Source organism: Protopterus annectens, chromosome 15.part0 (genome assembly GCF_019279795.1).
Source record: "Protopterus annectens isolate FY-2018-M chromosome 15.part0, PAN1.0, whole genome shotgun sequence".
Taxonomy (NCBI): domain Eukaryota; kingdom Metazoa; phylum Chordata; order Ceratodontiformes; family Protopteridae; genus Protopterus; species Protopterus annectens.
This window is the reverse complement of record NC_056749.1, coordinates 52654594-52673491: the sequence shown is the minus strand read 5'-3', so window position 1 is coordinate 52673491 and position 18898 is coordinate 52654594.

Sequence of the window (18898 nt, the reverse complement as noted above, 5' to 3'; positions counted from 1 at the left end):
AATTAGGTTACAAGGACAACGTAATGCATAAATAATACCTTCAGTTGTACATGAAAAGAAACCCATTGGTTCAAACTTTATACCATTCACCTTATTAAAACCCCTCACCACAAAACTACAAGTACTACATTTACCACATGGAAATGTTCCAATAAAATTTAAACCAACAGATAAATGTTGTTCAGGTAAAACAAAATATGATTTCACTAATCTATTAGCCAAACTTTGTCCCTTCCTATAAGAAATCACAGGATTATGACACAAGACCTTATTCAATTTTTCATCCTTTTTCAAAATTGTCCAAAAGTATTTCACCTGTTTACATATTTCTTCACTTAAAATGTTATAAGTCGTGACATAGTCATTTTGTCCTGAACTTCCATACTAGTACCATTAAATTTATTATTATATACATGCATGGAAGAATATTTATCTTTAAGAACTTTATCTAAAGCATCATGAATATCATCACAGCATAACCTCTATTGGCAAGCATTAACAGAGTATATAGGAATGGCTCAGGACTTTTATGTAGTTTGGTAGACCGTACATTTTAGGTACTAGTGGATATTCTACATTGAAATATTCAAACAATTAGCATGTAATGAGCCCCATCCACTGGAACCTAAATTGTATGATCTACCAAAAATACATAAAAACCCTAACAGACCAGCCTTTAGACCTATTGTATCTGGTGCTGGTTGGTTGACTGAGCCATTATCCATTTATGTGGATAAACAGCTTAGGATAGTTTTGGAGAAGTATCCTGTGGTTTTGAAGGATACAGAACACTTTCTACATGATTTATATACAGTTTTTGGGGGTTGTACTTCTCAGTCATTAGTTTTAGCTACGTTAGATGTTGAATCACTATTCGCTTATATTCCTAACACCGAGGGGCTAGATAAAGTTAGAACTTACGTGATTAGAGCTGGGTCCTTTGACATTACACATATTGACGTTTTTTGTTATTTGTTGGAAGTAATATTAGACAACAACTTCTTTGTTTTTGAAAGAGCGTACTATAGGCAGACAGCCGGTGTCGCTATGAGCACCAGCTGTGGCAATAGTTATACTAACCTAGTAATGGCCGAATGGGAGTATTCTAATGTCCTCAACTATGGTAAGGGTGCTGTTATGTTTTATAGATGATTTGTTGACGATCTGTTTATGGTTTGGGAAAAGATTATAAGTGACCTTCATAGTTTTATTAATAAATTAAATTTAAGTATTAGTGTTTTACATCTCACATATAAGTATTTTGCTGATTTAATTGAGTTTCTAGATGTATGTGTTTCTGTTAACCGCAATGGGACTTTAACAACTAAACGTTACAGTAAGGATTGTTATTGCCCTTCCTTCTTGCACCCTCAACATATTTTCTCAAGTGTGGTGAAAGGGCAAACACTACGTGTTGCTAGGCTGACTTGTGATGATGAAGACTTCCAGACTAACTTTGATGTGCTGCAGTATGAATTTGTAGAAAGGGGTTATGGAAAGGCTGAAATCTCTAGGGCCATTAAGACTACCATGGATGATAGACAGGGGAGAGCTAAACCGTATGTTTCTAAGCCTCCACAATGCAGGAAGATAAAATCTAGGCAGTCTAATGAGGTACCTGTGATATTATCTTACAGTAGTGATGCTGGATCTATTAAAAACATTTTAACTTAAAATTGGCATATTTTATTTACTGACAGTAAGCTAGGTGAAGTGGTTGGAAAGCGACCTAGGATGATTTATAACAACAGGGATACACTTAAACAATTACTATGTTATCCTAGAGATAATAAGAGCAATGGGCATGCTTGGACAGTAACTAGGAAGTGAATGAAGTGTAATTGTTGTCAATTTATTGATGAAAACTACAAATACAAATTAGCTCCCTCAACTAAGGGCAACCATAAGGCATTCTTTAGTTACATCTGTAAGCTAAAAGGAAAGGTCCAAATTTGTGATCAACTGGTAGTTAGTGATACCAAATATACTGAGCCTGTGGACATTGCTAACCTGTTAGCCAACAGGTTCTGTGAAAACTTCACTCCCCTGTCTCCACCACATGCACCTGATCACATCCCTACCACCTGTCCTCTACCTTGCATCTCTAAAGAGCAGGTTGACTACACAGCATTTATGGGACCTGATAACATTGCAGGCTGTGTCCTACATGGGCTCAAACAAGAATTAGCAACACCATTGGGTACACTTTTCAGTCATAGTCTAAGCACCAGCTTCATCTCAGCTGAATGGAAAAAGGCCACCGTTATCCCTTTGCACAAATGTGTTGCTTCCACTGACCCCAGGAACTAAAGCCCTATTAGCCTGACAAGCTTATCTGCAAGGCCATGGAGCTTATCATCATGGACATTATCCACAAAGATATATGTAATCTCCAAACACTTGACCCTACTCAATTTGGATTTATCAAAGTGGGATTATGCCTGTTAAACCTGATGGACTTCTTTGAGACAGTCACCAAGGCCCTTAATGAGGGGAAATCTGTGCATACAGCCTACCTAGACTTATCCAAGGCTTTTGACACTATCCCCACTCAGAAATCATCAACAAACTCACCCAGCTAGGTATCAACCCTTATATCATTAGATGGGTCACTAACTGGCTCACTGATAGAACCCATATAGTCAAAATAGGGTAATCCACCTCCAACACCAGACCTGTAACCAGTGGTGTTCCACAGGGATCAGTCCTGGTACCTCTACGGTTTGGAACCTATTTCTTTGAAGTATAAGCAAAAACTAAAGGCCTGTGGCTGACAAAGTTTACTGATGACTGCAAACTGGGAGCAGTCATAGAATCTCCAAATAACGTCAACATCCTACAAGAGGGTCTTACACAAACAAATGATCTGTGCCAAAGTCATGGCCTTAAACTCAATGCAAAAAAATGTATTATCATCCCTTTCAGTAAGAGCAATGTTCCTGCTAACTACCACACCAATAGCAACACCCTAAAGTATGCACTGAGTGGTAAGAAACCTGGGCATACAGGATAACAACAACCTTACATTTGATCACTATGTCTCCACAGTGGTAAAAAGGGCATTCTATATTGCTCATCTCATAAGTAAGGGCATTGCTTCCAGAAAAAAAGATGTTATAACCACCCTGTACTCTTCCCTCATCAGGTCAATAATTGAGTACAACGTCCCTTTTGGTATGTACCTTTCCAAGCACCTGCAGCAATTGGAGAGACCACAAAGGTTCCTCACAAGGAAAATTCAAGGCTTTCAGCATCTCTCCTATGAGGATCGTCTGAAATCACTGTCACTTTATTCTGTTTCATACAGACTATACAGACACAATCTCTGCCTTGCATATAAGGCAGTCTTTGACCCTACTTTATTAGAAATGCTCCATATCCGTAACTAAAATGGTACATGGGTTACTCGCCCTAAAGGCCTTAACCTGACATGTGACATTAATAGAACCTGCTGGAGGGACAGATTTGTCTCCCAGAGGCTACCACACCTTTGGAACAGACTCTCACTTCATGTCAAGCACAGCACCTCTTTGGCCCTGTTCAAACACAATCTGGACAACAGAATGGATAACCGTAAATTCAGCCCAGGGGTTCCACCCGTGTCTCTCTTGGACAGGGGAGACAGGCACTGATCATGGAAATCAGGGTAAAATTGGCTAGGCTTGAAAGGGCCCTAGGGTCACTAGCCTAGTAACCTCCTATGATCCTATGAATATCTCCTGTAATATATTGATTATAGAATATACATATGTGCTTTTAAATGTGCTCTAGAAAGTATGGTACAGTTCAGAATGCAGTAACATTTCATAGCAATTAGCTTGATGACAGGATCTTTAATTGACAATTCTTACTGAACAAAAGGAAGCGTCTGATGAGCTAAACTTGGGAAGTTTGAGGTTCATCTGAAGGAAAGCCTAGACCTGTGGATTATACCTTGTGGAAGTAACTGGTTTTAGAGCTGAAATTTGGGCCTGGGAGAGGCGTGTAACCTTGGACTTTTGTTTTGATTAAAATGCAGCCTGTACAGTGGAAAGGTGGTGTTGGCTGGGCATTGCTATAAAGATTTTTTTGTTTTATTCTTAAACTGCAAAGTCAAATGAGTCAGCATTTTAATTTGTGAGTTATTGCATAAACTTGTGTTTTTATGAATGTCTTGCTCCCAGTGTCTTTTTACAAGTTAAACTGATGCTGTGTGCATGGACAGTTGGGGAGACACCTCTGCAAACCAGATTTGGGCTACAAATTCCCTGTAATCATGTTGCTGCTGGTGTGGTTAACTGGGTCCCTAACTATGGAAGAATTATTGTCAAAGATTGCAGACTTGCAGGTGGGGACTAACCAGAATCAATAACTGCCGATTATACCTGTCAACATAGGTACTAACCCTAAGACTGTGGCATCTCTGAGGAAATTAGCCATGGAGGATGACCTGCAGTCTCATTTAGTGACATTTGAGCTCTATGTCACCACAGAAAACTGGAGCCAGGCTGACAGGAAAGATAGTGAAAACAAAACTGAATGGACTGTGATAAATTTAAGAAAGAACTGTTAGTTATGACCAGTATATCTCCCGAGGTACAAGCCATAACATTTCATAACTACACTTTTAATGTAGTCAGAAAAAAGAAAATGGTTGACTGATAAAACATTCCTCTAATTGGTAAAAAAGAACAACTATAATAAAATAACCAGAGACTCACGTGGCACGGCAAACTACGCTTAATAACGGTAAATGCTTTCACAGCTCAAGGCTGCTTCTTCAGACCATTAAACGCACACATATAAAATATCCTTAAAATAAGCACAAAAACTTTAAAAGCACAAATCAGAATACACTCTCAAATCACATGATAGAACTTAAAACTTGTAGCTAGGATAAAATGTATCCAATCTAGCAAGCTCTACACATTAAAGTGACAGCACCATTAAAACAACATGTCATCTCAGTAACTATCTAAACTCTTAAAATAAATACCTAAACTCTTAAATATTTAAACTACAAACAAACTTATCTCTGCAACTGTCTAGATTTTAATATAGGCTTCAAACAAACTTTTCCATTTAACCCCTTATCTTTATCAGCCTGCAACTTAATTATCCAATGCAGTTCTGTCTCTTCAGTAACATTACTAGAATCACCCATCCTAACAGAAAAGTCAGCCTATCAATGACCAGGAAACTAAATAAATGTCTGACTCCATACTGAGCTACGTCTTGCAAGTGTGTTCATTTCCTCTAACCGTCTCATACGCCTAATGTGTCCTCTACTACGTTCTTTAAGGCTTCTGTTGGACTTACCTACATAAAAGGAGAGAGACAATGTGCACTGTGCCAGATAAACAATCTCTCTACTGTTACAGTCAGCAGTCAAGTTAAACATTAATCTAGTCCCTAGCACTGGATGTTGACTTGGCGAATCATCCCTATGTCACTGGAATAAAATAGGGAGATAGGAACATACGTTTTTTGATTACTAGATTAATTTGTATCAATAGTTTCATCTGAAAAGTAGGGTTTCGCTAAGCTGTCATGAAGCTCAGCCATTTGAGATAACATATCTACAACTTCAGCATGTTTATATCCCCTCTGCAAAAGCTCACCCTTTAATACATTTAATGGTCTGAAGAAGCAGCCCTGACCTGTGAAAGCACTTACTGTTGTTAAAGCTTATATTGCCATGCTATGTGACTGGTTATTTTATTACACTTTTAATGTACTAAACCAGTAACCACAGAAATGCATGACATTAAGCATATGTTAAAGAGCCGTCTTGAACCTGATAACAATAAACAAGTGTTATAAATGGTTAGTATCAGGTTTTAAAGAGCTTTACCTGCTACTAAGAAAACTGGGCAAGGAATATGAACATAAATGTACTTTTCTAGCTTAACAAGTTATAAATCTCAATCAGTAATACCCATTCCAATATCACTTTACTATATTTTCTTCATTTCTGATATCCTGTCATACAGGATTCACATTTTGCCTAACTTTTGAACTTATTTGATGTTGAACTGTCAGCCATTTTACATGCCTACAAAGTCTATACTATAAGTTGCACTGTAAGTTAACAGACTTGAATATTGTTTTTTCTATATGATTACTATGTATGCAACATGTGCAAACTTCTCTTTACACTATAGTTTTTATGTATAACTTTGTTTTCCTTGGGACTTATATGAAAGTGGGACTTCCCAGCTGGAGGTTCTCAATTATGAAATTAACAAATAAGTAGGTAAATAACTAACTAAAGGCTCTGTAGTACAGAGGGATAAAGCCCTTGCTATGCTGCAGGTGAACCAAGTTTGAATAGTAACTTGCTTAGGCACCTGTAGGAGCTAGCAGAGGGGTGTAACAGCTAGCAGAGGGGTGTAACAGCTAGCAGCCATTGCCAGCTCATAGATCTTGGGGGGGGTGACTTTGGCTCACCACATGGGTGCAGGGGTACAGCCAGGCATACTCTTTGTACTGAAAAGAAAAAAATGATGAATGGACTTCCACAGCTGATGCAGCAACTCCGCACACTTTAATGTCACATAAAAGCAAAAACTCAAACAGAGAGCAAGTAAAAAGGTGAGCGCTTTCACAGTCTGTAATACGACTGCTTCTTCAGACATAATAAGAACAGCTCTCCTACTCTATATATACCAATCAAATACCAATTAGGTGTGTACTTAATTAGTTAATTGGTATCTGATTAGTGTACATTGAGTAGGAGAGCTGTTCTTATTAGGTCTGAAGAAGCAGTCATATTATAGATGTGAAAGCGCTCACCTTTTTACTTGGTCTCTGTTTGTTGTTTTTGCTTTTATGTGACATTAAAGTGTGTGGAGTTGCTGCATCAGCTGTGGAAGTCCATTCATCTTTTTTCTTTTCATTGACTGGTTCATGGGTGAAGTGTTCCTTATCTAACTTGTGGACTTTGTTTTTTCTTATACTCTTTGTACCCTAATGAGTAAATTTTTTTTCTGAGTATCACATCAATATGGCTTTTTTTAAACATATTATGTATACAACTGCCTAAATGCCTCCAACAACAGGTACAATATTTCTAATCTAAAAGCAATATCTTTAATCATTTTAGGGGAAACAATTGAAATGTTCTGTACATTTAAGTGCAGGGGTGCAGCATTTTGACAGATGTGTCCATTTTTAACTGATAATTGTCTGTGGTGGAGTTAGCACTAAGAGTTTGTGAGTACAAAATGGAATTTGATTGCTATACTCCTGCATGGGTGACCCCTATCAGGAGTACTAGGTGCCCCCCCCCCCCGAAGCTTGTGATGATGTACAAGTTGCATGGTAAGATTAAGGGAATTCAGCATGCAGAAGCACTTTTATCCTCAGACAGCATCATGTAGCAGAGCTTCAATAAGGGAAGTGGGTTGCTCCACTGAGGAAGAAGGTAGGCAACCTCATAGAACCAAAAAACTAGCCCATTCCCACCATATTATTATTGCTGCAGAGGGGGTGAGTTGAGTGGGATCCTCAGACAGAAATGAATGAAAGGGCCAAAGGGCTCTCATCTTATCCAGGGATTCAGGCCCACAGGGCTCTCATATTACCCAGGGATTCAGGGCAATAGTGCTCTCATCTTGCCCAGGGATTCAGGGCAATAGGGCTCTCAGCTTGCCCAGGGATTCAGGGCCACGGGGCTCTCATCTTGCCCAGGGATTCAGGGCAATAGGGCTCTCATCTTGCCTGTAGATTCAGGGCCATGGAGCTCTCATCTTGCCCAGACATTCAGTGACATGGGGCTCTCATCTTGCCCAGGGATTCAGGACCATGGGGCTCTCATCTTGCCCAGACGTTCAGTGACATGGGGCTCTCATTTGCCCAGGTGTTCAGGACCATGGGGCTCTCATCTTGCCCAGGGGTTCAGGACCATGGGGCTTTCATCTTGCCCAGGGATTCAGGACCATGAAGCTCTCATCTTGCCCAGGGATTCAGGACCATGGGGCTCCATCTTGCCCAGGGGTTCAGGACCATGGGGCTCTCATCTTTCCCAGGGATTCAGGGCCATGGGGCTCTCATCTTGTCCAGGGGTTAATTACCATGGGGCTCTCATCTTGCCCAGGGATTCAGGGCCATGGGGCTCCATCTTGCCCAGGGGTTTAGAACCATGGGGCTATCATCTTGTTCAGGGATTCAGGGCCATAGGGCTCTCATTTTGCCCAGGGATTCAGGGCCATGGGGCTCTCATCTTGCTCAGGGATTTTCAGCTCCTTCTACCATAGAAAAAATGGGCCATTTAGTGCAGGTAGAGGAGCTATTGGGCTCAATCCTGAGGGGAAGGGGCGGGATGTAAGAAAGAAAAATAAATAAAGGCAGTACAAAACAATGCAATATAATACAAGTATGACAACACAATACAGTAAGAGCTAGGCAAGTTGATACAGCACTAAGTTGACTTGCTCAAGAGTAATAACATTATAAGACATGAGCAGGAATGAAAAAAGAGGGCCTTACATGGATCAGGTGTTGTATGTCTGAGATGGTTGTGTGCCGGGTGGCTGTGCAGAGGAAATGTTCAGAAGTATGGCCTGCTGAAAGAAAATGTAACACAGATGAAGATGATCAAGGAGAAACAGGAAGTTGTTCACAGAGTGCAGATGAAGATGACAAGGAGAAACAGGAAGTTGTTCATAGAGTGCAGATGAAGATGACAAGGAGAAACAGGAAGTTGTTCATAGAGTGCAGATGAAGATGACAAGGAGAAACAGGAAGTTGTTCATAGAGTGCAGATGAAGATGACAAGGAGAAACAGGAAGTTGTTCATAGAGTGCAGATGAAGATGACAAGGAGAAACAGGAAGTTGTTCATAGAGTGCTTGCTGAACAACAGTGCATAACAAGACATGGACAAATGCAAACAGTAAGAGTGATAGACACCAGTGCGCCAGGTAGAGGTAGGCATCGAGGAGACAGCGGGAAAGGAGGATAGGCAGAATTAAAGGGACATGTTTACTGCAGAAGTAAGAATTCACAGGGTTAATGGCATATGATAGGAGATGGAAAAGTTCACCAAGAGCAACAAGACTAAAAGATCCAAGGGTAACTGACTTTAGGGTATTGTCTTATGGACACCCTAGGTGCAGACCACGAACCCTCTTAATGTAAAATAACTGGCTTGAAAGCCCAAGTGCTAAAACCAGAATAATACACCTTTTAGAATAACACCACCTGCATTGAGCCACGCAAGTTCTCAACCCTGAAGGATGTAAGCTACCTGATACTGCCAAGCACATGCAGACCACAAACCTAAACAACAATTTTTTCACTAACTGCCGGCAACAATTTTCTGAACAAAGGCTTAGAGAATAGAAAGAAAGAGCAGTAACAATAAGATTTTTTAAGATGAGATGATGCAAAAGTAAAAGTAAGGTAAAACACTCAGTCAAAGAAGAACGGAATTTTTTTTTTTTTTTTTTTTTTTTTTTTTTTTTTTAGAAAACTGAAGAAATGCTGAAGATGGAAGAAACTGAAAACTACAACTGAAAAAAGAAACTGGAAAACAAAACTTCCCTAAAAAAAAGGGCTAAGGGCTTAGAATGGGGCAAATTTGGGGCTCCATAAAACAAAGGCATAAATACTGTAAATGATGTGAAAAGAGGCTACAACAATTGAACTGATAATGTAGAACTGGATGTTTGCATATTTCATGATCATTCTCCATTTGGCTAGTGTATGGTTTGCCACTGTTGTACAGGAACAACTCAACACCAATGAGATTTGAACCTGGTTTGTACTGGGTTCTTTAACTGTAGCATTTAGTAAAGTTCAGTTACAATGTTAGAATTCTGGTCTGGATTTCACAGTAATTATATTTAGCAATTAATTTCCAGTACAGATATGCAGACAATGATTCATTTGTAGTTTGATTGCTAAAGAACATGACAGAAGCATTCAGGAAAAGTGCAATTTTTTTTAAATTCTTGTCTATAGTGTACTGGATAGTGATTCTGATCATCCTTACTAAAATGTGTAAACCCCAGTTACTGTTCTATGAAACTATGAGCAGAGCAGATCTTTAAGTAATCTTATGCGGTCAAAGTGTTAAGTGTAAACGCATGATATGAGAAGACAGTGGTAATACAGATAGGCAATATGAGGTTCACATCTTAGTTTCTTGTGAGAATAAATGGCATAGAATCAGTGTTTTCACCCCACAGTGCAATTGCTTTATTGGATGGACAGACAAGTATCATTACTTAGAATCACAAAGATAATGCATTCCTTTAACAACAAAATACTTAGGCTGTCTAAGATAAGTAATTATAACAAGTTTCTTCAGGATTAACTTTGTTTTCTCAAAGGTGCTATTGTTAAAACATGTCTTAATAAACCCATAAATAGACACTAGAGGGTGATATTGCTTCAGTAATACTTTGTCAGGAAGCTTTTTATTTTTTATTGCGCTCTACTCACCTTTCTGTCTAGCTATACAGATAAACAAACGTTTCTTAATGAAATACTGTTCAGAATGATTTAATGCAGTCAGATCTAACACTATTTGTGTAATGTCTTGTTTATTATACTACTATCAAAGGGAAAGACTGAACGCTGATCACTTGGGTTCTACACTGGGCAAAATATAGTGTAATTAAATGTGACACCGAATCAACTCATGTAAGAATAATTCGCATTCAGTTGCTGTTTAACACTGTGCAATGACAGCAGCAATTTGCACGGGGATGCTTTCAGTGGGGGGTAAATGTTGCTATCCCTACTCTGAGTATATTGTTGCTGAATGCTGACTTATACTATTCATTCCCTTGTAAGTGGCATGTTGTTACACACGGGCTGCTCTGTGCAATGATTGTTTCATTAGGAGAGGAAGACTTACTTCTTACCCTGAATATATTTAACCTTGGTGGATTCAGTCATATCATTTTGCTTGGTTATTTATGTGGTCTTCGTCCTCTTTCTAACCATCTGCCCTCCCTCCAATGGGTCTTGAGCCCATTCAATCCTTGGGAAGAGGGGTGTCCCCAGTCTCCCCGGAGTGAGAGCTGACTAGACAGAGTCATCATCCAGGTGTACACTGAGGTGTTTTTCTTTTTTTTATTTTGCACTACCCTGCCTCATTTCTTCTACCTGCTGATATGGACAAGGATCACTGACATTCCTGTGGCCTGAGAGTCTGGCTTCATCCCCCTCCCTGACTGTGGCTTCCTACATTTAAGGGTGGACATTGATTATTCTCAGGCAAGAAAACTACTGAGAACTATGTGACCCTTCTCCCCATAGCCTGCATTAATCACGTATACAAGGCTCAGGAGCATTTCCAAACAGAATATCAGAGTCTGTAATGTTATTTCCAGACTACTGGATCAATTTACAGTTTTCTATAAGAAAAAGTTGCAAAACTAAATTTCAACCAAACTTAGTCACTGGCATGTTCAGCCACGTCAATGTGGGAGTTCAGTGCCACCATCTGTGCATGTTCAGGAATGTACCGTGGAGTTTTTGTACCCATCCTGCGAAGAAACTATTATGCAAGAAATGCATAATAGCATCCTTAGGGAAGTCATCCATCCCTGGTAACCATCATATTGACAGCACAGCCCTTAGAGCTAACCCAGTAGTCAGGGACTTAGGGATATACATAGATAGTAATCTAGCCTTTGACCATCATGTGTCTACAGTGGTGAGGAAATCACTCTATGTTGCGCAACTTATAAACAAAGATATGGCATCTAAGTCCAAGGAAGTCATTGTTCCACTGTATTCGGCATTCATCAGGCCTATCATTGAGTACAATACCTTCTTTAATATGGACCTCACCAGGCATGTCTAACAATTGCAATGTCCACAGAGGTTCCTCACTAAAAGAATACAGGGCATAAGTAAAATGTCCTATACAAACCACCTCAAGGCCCTATCCCTGTATTCTGTCTCCTACAGGCTTTTGAGGGGAGATCTATGCCTGGCATACAGGGCATTGTCAGACCCCACTCTAATGGACCTCCTGCATATCCACATAACAAACAGCACCAGAATTACCCATTTTAAAGACTAAAACCTTGCCTGTGATATAAATCTGCTGGACAGATAGGTATGTATCGCAGAGACTACCCCGCCTATGGAACAGGCTCCCCAACCATGTGAAGCAGAGTTCCTCCCTAACTCAATTCAAGTGCAACTTGGACAATTGGATGGGAGACCAGAAATCCATCACTAGTTTGGTACCTATTACTCTAATGGACACAGGTAACCTGTAAATGATTTATCTCACAGGCCCATGCTTACACTTTTCAAGGGTATCAGAACTTGTCAGAGATTTGGGATGCATGGCTAGACTTAAAAAGGCCCTTGTGGTCATTAGCCTAGTAAACACCTATGAACCTAAGTGCATGTCTCTTAAGAACCTTTGGCACTGTGCACATGCAAAGCATAGGTAGTGACACTGCAGAGACTGGACCACCCCCTCCTCATGTGGCGGGGCAAGCAGCATCTCACTCACACCCTTTCCTACCCGGTCGTTGCACCACCTAAACTGGCACTTGAGCTCAGGCCATCTGGTAGCCGGGCTTTATCCTTCTACACTATATGGCTGGACTGCAGGCACATTAGCTAACTGACATGTGACTGCATTTAACTCTAACCCTACAACAGTCAGCACCCAACCCCAGTAACTAACTTTTACAGCCATAAATGTTAGAAGCAGAAGAAATGCAATTACTGAACTACATGCCTGGATTACACAACATAAGCAAGATATTCTCACTGTAACTGAAATTTCCCTTAAACCCAGCATAAACAACACTGAAATTACACCTCCCAGCTATAATGTCATCTGTAATATCCATATAAAGAGGAAAGGTAGTGGTATCGCTTTGATATTTCCAAACTACCACCAAATTTCCCCTTACAACAAACCAAAACTAAAATTCAGTTCAGCACAGCTTCCTATTACTTTTTCCAAAATTAAACAATTATAAACAAATATGTATTACTGTTCTTTATATCCCTCCTGACGAAATTACAGCTATACTGGAATACATCCTGCATTGGATATCTATAACAATTCCACATGTAAAAATGATGTGAATGTCAGTTGACTGAACATAAACTCTAACTTCCCTACATCTAGCATAAACTTATTTGGTTTGTCACAACCAATTAATAGGCCCACACATTATAGCAAGATGTCAAATTCCCTATTAGAGTGACCTTTGCAAATACACCACCACAGGTACGATGTCTGTACTTTGCAGCTAGACATCTCACACATCCACTTAAACTGCATGTTTATAAAACACAAAGCCTTTCCAAGTTTAACCCAGACATGTTCATTACTACCCTATCATCTATTAAATGGAACTTCCTAAAAATCCTCTCTTTAGATGGTGCTGCAAATGAATTCAGTACGACTTTTCTGAATATCCTAAATAGCCTTGCACCTCCTAGAAGGAAGAGACTAAAACAAATAATGTAACTTGGCTATCCAAAAAGATTAGACTGTTAATTCAAGGTAGAGCAAAAGCGTGCAAAGAATGACAAAAACATAAAACACCACAATGCCTTAAAAACTTTAGAATGCTTTGTAACTGTACCGAAAAGCAAACGAATGAAGACAAAAATATATATAACAACTTTCAGAATAATAGTAACTACAACTGTAAAAAATTCTGGGCAGACATTAAAAAATCTTGCATCCCAGCTATAAATTGAACCCTAACCCTAACCCCTTTCCCAGTAACGTATCACTCAAAACTGCAATACAATTCAAATAGTATAGCATTTCCCAACATCTAATTCTAACCCTACGCTATAGCTATGTATCATCACATCCACTTTCACCTTCAAACCTGTGCCCACATACTATATAAAACTACTGTTAAAGTCAAACCGTACTCTACTTCAGCTGATGACCTTCCAGTAAAGTACCTTAAATTTGCAGTCAAAAGCATTGACTATCCTGTCTCAATCCTTATAAAAAGGTCAACCCAGTAATCTCACATTCCTTCTCTCTGGAAAAAGTCACACATTAACCCTCTGCAAAAAAGGAGAAAATTCAAACGTCATTACTAGCTTTGTATCTATAGCAATCTTATCCCTCTCTCTAAAATACTTCTGCTGCAGGAAAAACTCCTATCCCCCCACACAACATGGCTTCTGTCCTTCCCTTAATACTAACACTGCACTTCTAACTTATACAGATACTGGCACTAAAACTAGACATAACAGCAAACTACTCTCCCACTTATTTTTAGACTTGTCTAAAGCCTTCGACACAGGTTGTCACTACAAACGTCTACTTCAAATGTCCTCACTAGGTCTCTTTCTCTCAGCCCAGCCTTCTGTGGTTCAAAAGCTGCCTGTCCAATAGCTATCAGTCAGTAAAAGAGCATTCCACTGTTTCTTCATACCTCCTACTGGTGCTCCACGAGGCTCTATCCTAGGTCCACTCCTCTTTAACATTCTCACCAACATACTCCACACATCCACACAGCAGAGCTCCCTAATACAGTACGCAGATGACTACACACTCATTTGCAAATCTGACATGTCACACCTCCAAATAATTACTAAGGAAGCTTTAACAACCACTGAAACATGGTGTTATAATTCATAACTCATGCTCAACCCTCGAAAAAACAAACTACTACTTTTTCCTCAAATCCCTCTTGCACAAAAATACAAAATTTAAATTACTCTCTCTTGATAATACAACCATTGAAGTCACCAAATTATTAGAAATGATAGTGGATGATAATCTTTAATTCGACCTGCATATATAAAACTGCATAATAAAACCTCATTAAAAACTAGGGATGTTTTACAGAGCCAAAAACCTTCTCACCAACCCAACTAAAACTACACTTGCTACTACGTATCTCCTCCACACAGGCGCTCCCATCCTTACTAACCTCTTGGCTTCAGAAAAATCAAAACTTGAACAATGCTATTGTAACAAAAGGAGATACTGCCAGCCCAACTATCTGGAATTTAGTAAGTGGTTGTGTGTCATTTGTGAATATCAACATGATGCAATTGCTTGTGTTACAACTGTATTAGAACTGTATGTCATATTGTACAGAGTTGTGTGGAAGATATATTTTGTAAAATACTGAGCAGAAATGTATATACATTATTGTAACTGTTTAAATGTATATAATTATTAACAATGGAAGCTGCAACACAAGAAGTTAACTTCAGAAGAACAGGTGAAAACTTAAATTACTTTATAACCATGTAATAAAACAGATGTTATCTTTCAGTTTCAGAGCAACAGGAGACGTAATGTCTCGAACTAGAAGTTTTTTGTATTGTCTTTAAATGTAGAGGAATGTAAATTATTTTACGACTTACACTATTTGCCAAAAGATCTAAGGTCTATGTGTTTTCGCAGGTAGATGCTAAAATCAGTGGTTGTGAGCCTGGGAACTGATAGTCAGATGACAAGAAATGATGTCATGCTGCCAGCTACCTCTGCAGTAATACTTGAAATATTAATTTAAGAACTCTCTGAGAGAGACCGTGCATTCTGTATTTGTCTTTGACCTGACAACATCAGCTAGAAGATCCATTCACCACACTTGTCTTGCTGTAATTGTAAGATTCTAGGGTATAGTAATTCTTTTAGATATAGTTAGGAATATAGTAAAGATTATTTTAGATGTTTTTCCTTATTTATTTGAGACTATCCTGCAATGTTGTTTTAAACATTTCCTGTGATTTTGAACTCTGAAGTAACTGTGATTATTTACTGTTTTCTTGTTCTTTTATTATTTATTATTAAATATATTTAAACCTTTCATTCTGGTTATTTGTGAGACATATTTAAGTTCTGAGAGTACTTGCGTATTTATTTGGTGACACTGTCTGGGCCACTCTTGCTCTTTGTCAAACTACCATTTAGATTACTAGTAACATTACACAGTAAGACTAGACACCCTTTGTTAAGGGCCTTAAAGTAGCTGATAAGGAGAGGCTGGTGGCAGTCAAAACTACCTTATAGTCTGGGCAAAGGAGGGCATAGCTAGTGAACCTGCACCAGCCTTTCCCAAGTGTGTGTGTGTTTATGTATAAATCAAATCTCAAAGAGTGTGTGTGTGTCAGCTACTTGGGCAGGGACATGACGCACTGGCTGGACAGAGAGGGTGGTGGAGGTCTTGGTTTAGCCACTCAGCTGAGATCTCAACTCTAAAGCTGTGCCAGTGGGGAGTCTTATTGTGGATCTGGAGAAAGAGGGAGAAACCAGCCCCAGACTGACTGTGATCTCCTTGTGCTCTTAAGGGAAATTGCACTTTACTCTGTGTGTGTACTTGTCATCCTCCCAGTGTATGTCCCCCACTGGTGCTAGTGGTGAGGATTGATGCTTCTTGATTACTGGGCCAGTGGTGGGGTGTCATAGCTATAACAAAGTTATTAAATTTGCAGCAACTACCCCTTTTAGAAACCACTACTGTATAGCACTAAAAAGACGAAATTGGTTAGAATTACCCCATTGACTAACATATACACAGCTACTTACCACCAAAAAATATCCGGAATCCATTTGCTTGTACAGCACTAAATAACATTCTGCACAACTATGTTTCTAGTTAGACATCACAATCCAGTGATAAAACCCCCCCCTGTTTGTCCATAAACCTATCAAATCTGCTGGGCATTGTCTGTACTTGTACCATGTTGTAAAGCCTGGAACTCCTTACCTATATCTATCAGCTGAATGCCCTCCTTCCCATCCTTCAAAACCATTCTAAAATACTTCCTAGCCAAAGGCTGGCTCTGTTTTTGCTCAACAGCAAGATATATTATATCCCCTAAATGTGTGCAGAAAAAAACCTATTCATACCTTACATCTCCTTACTCTCCCTTCGCCACTCACTTCCTTATTTCTATCAATTTCTCTCCTCTGGCTTTCTCTCTAAATATAACATAAGGCTGTTTTTCCTCTCATTTCATATAGCAATTCTTGTTTGCATTATACTAACTTATCTTTAATTTCTCTACAAACTGGCTAAAATTTCTGTAAATATTAAATCATTGTCATATAACTTCTATCTTTTCCATTTCTGTTAACTACTGTTTTCAAATTAACTCTAATCTCATATAATAATTTAAGCTATAGTTGTTTTTTGTATTATATTTAAAGATTGTAAAATTATTGTTCATAAAATGTTTTGTAATACTTTGGAGCTTTTCTCCCCAGGCCTCTGCTGAAAATGGGCTCCGACCCAGCTGGAATTTCCAGGTAATCAAAAGTCAGTCGATATATAAATAAATAAACTGTGGGAAGTCTGTTTTCGTTATTTACTGCTGATTTGAACACTGCATGCCGTTATTGTTAATGTACTGTTTATTAATGTCCCAGAATCTGTGATGTAACAGGGAAATGCTCATGCAAACTGTCCTGGCACTACACAACTGCAACAAATTAATAATAATAATAATAATATTAATAATAATAATAACCTGCAGCTGCTTCTGAAATACTGCATTATACAGGAATTGCCATAATTATTTAGCAGGAAGGGAGGCTTTCAATATATAACACCTCATTCAGTCACATAAGAAATATTCATAATAATCACAATTTCATCCAAAAGTGCTACAAATCTTCTCCTCTGCATATACGAACTATTCCTTTGTTATTGCCATTATAACACTGTGGGGGTCCATTTTGTGTAGGACAGGACTGTTTAAAGCCATTGTGTGAGGCTTGAGCAGTAAGTTGTGGAGGAATGCTTTAGTCACTTTAGTCTGTGAAAGGCCAGAAAATATACCTAGTGCTTTAGGTAGCGATGTTTTAAATAAAATCATCCTGTTATAACAAGGAAGAAAGAGATGACCACTGAGGAGTTTGAGGTTTACACCCAACAACATACTTTACTCACTTTTATCTAAGTCATTAAAACTACACCTGCTCCTTTTTATTAGAAAAAGGATTCATCCTTATCACATAAAAAACAAGTTATGTACTGCACAACACGCATTTATTTTTGATTAATGCTGTAACTGCGAGTAAAATGTCACCTGAATGTCAGGGGACCTTTGCTGCTAATGATAAGGGTAGCAGCTATTACTGGAGCCTTTGAATACAGAGCAGTTATCCAGCTCTGGAAATATTCTCTGTCATGACCAAAAACCAATTCCTGTATGGTAATCCATTAGTATGTGTCCACAGTAACCTAAATAAAAGAACTGAATACATTTAAAGTACCTCTGAGATTATGCAGTTTGGATATATACTTATTTTTGTCTTAGTAAGTCATTTCAAATGACTTCATGCTACAGAAATACTACACTGACTCACACGTACGGCACATTTACAGTATCTTTACCTTGCACAGATATTCATATCTGCATAATGAATAAAAATATAATTTCTTGCATTTTATGACAGACTATCTTTCACCACTATGTTTTTTTAAGTATATAAATTGTCCAAAATAATTTTAATCAGTATAATGACCACAACACCTGATCTGCAACTGATTCACAGAACATAATACACAATGGAAATCTCTACAATATGATCTGAGTATTAATGAACATGATTTGACAAACTGTTGACTGACAACTGCTAAAACCCAATGTCGTTTCCACATTAACACATGTTGGTCTTTCAGACTCTCTAAGCTGCACAATCAGTAAAGAGAACTGCATATTATCTTTAGCAAAACAAACTTCTCCAACTATTAAAATGAAATACAGCAGCTGACAGCAATGTATGACTTGAATTTACTGGTTATTGTTAAAGATTGGAAATATTCCATTTAAGATCATTTTAAAATTAACCACTGGTACCTTGGGGAACTACTAGTAAAGTTAAGGAAAAATGAATGTGTGCATGATATTGTTCCTTCATTTAGCAAATGTTTTTTTTTGGTGGGGGGACATTCAGAACACATAGCAGACTTTATACCCCTGTTTGCATCAGGTTA